The following is a 1,200-nucleotide window of genomic DNA, read 5'->3' on the forward strand; positions in this document are numbered from 1 at the left end:
TTTAATTTTTAAAATTCTATTTTTCTCTATCTCATTTTGTATAGTTTCTTGTGCAGTTTAAAATTTAGTAATCTTTTCTTCTAAAATGTCTAACTTGCCATTAATTTCATTCTGTGCATTTTTCATCTCAAACATCGTAGTTTGTATCTCTAGGTGTTTGATTTTGTGTCTTTTATATCTTCCATTCTCTACTTCCTGAACATGTGGAATATAGTTGTAATAACTGTTTTTAATGTTCTTCTCTGCCATCTCTAACTTCTGTGTCAATTATAAGTCTATTTCAGTTAATTTATTTTTTTTTCCTAATTACTACTCCTTTTATGTTCTGCTTCTTTGCATGCCTACTAATTTTTGAATGGATGCCAGACATAGTAAATTTTACTTTGTCAGGTGCTGAATATTTTTGTGTTCCTATAAATATTCTTGAACTTTGTTCTGAAACCACAGTGAAGTTAGTTGGAAACAGTTTGGTCGTTTTGGATCTTGCTTTTAAGATTTGTTAGGCAGGACCAGAGCAGTGTTTAGTCTGGGCTAATTATTCCCCACTAAGAGAAGACCCTTTGGAGTAAGTACTCTACCCAGTGTTCTCTGAATTACAAGGTTTTCTAGAGTGGCTGGTTGGGAATCAGACACATCCTCTGCCCTGTTGAGCATCAGATACCATTTGCTTCTGTCCTGTGTGATGATCTTTTTCTGTACCTTGGCTAGTTCCTTACATGCATACACCAGTTATTAGTCTGCTCAATACTTAAGGGCAACCCTTTACAAATCTCTGGTGTTTTCTCTCTGTGTAGCTCTCATTCCTTTTCCTGTGCATTCTAGCTGCCTTAGATTCTCCCACCTAGTCCCTTCAGCCATTGCTTCAGGTCTTCTCGCCATCTTGGTTGTTCTTCACTGAATTATAACTGACTTGTCAACTTGCTTCATGTGACATCTCCAGAATTGAGTGTATTATTTAATTGATGATCTGTTAGCCTGCATTCCAAACATATAAAATGATTTATGGAAAATGTTTTGGAAGTTAGCTGGAAAATTTTAGTTGGTGAAAGTTATAGAAAATCTCTGCTTTAACTTACCTAGTTTTTATAATTTAGAAAAAATAATATAGTACAGAGGATTTTTTAAGTAGCAAAATATGTATTAGTGACACATTAATCTAGTAATTTAGTCCTGTGATGAACTTAACATTGTTTTTTTTTT

The 1,200-nt window shown here is 33.8% G+C and overlaps 1 protein-coding gene across 3 annotated transcripts in view; it reads left to right on the forward strand.

The window, feature by feature from the left end:
* KIAA0232 (KIAA0232 ortholog) overlaps positions 1 to 1,200 on the forward strand; it is a 63,741-nt gene that overhangs the window by 1,122 nt on the left and 61,419 nt on the right. The window lies entirely within an intron of this gene.

The sequence above is a fragment of the Propithecus coquereli genome, unplaced genomic scaffold, assembly GCF_000956105.1.
Source record: "Propithecus coquereli isolate 6110/MARCELLA unplaced genomic scaffold, Pcoq_1.0 Scaffold962, whole genome shotgun sequence".
In the NCBI taxonomy this organism is placed as follows: Eukaryota; Metazoa; Chordata; class Mammalia; order Primates; family Indriidae; genus Propithecus; species Propithecus coquereli.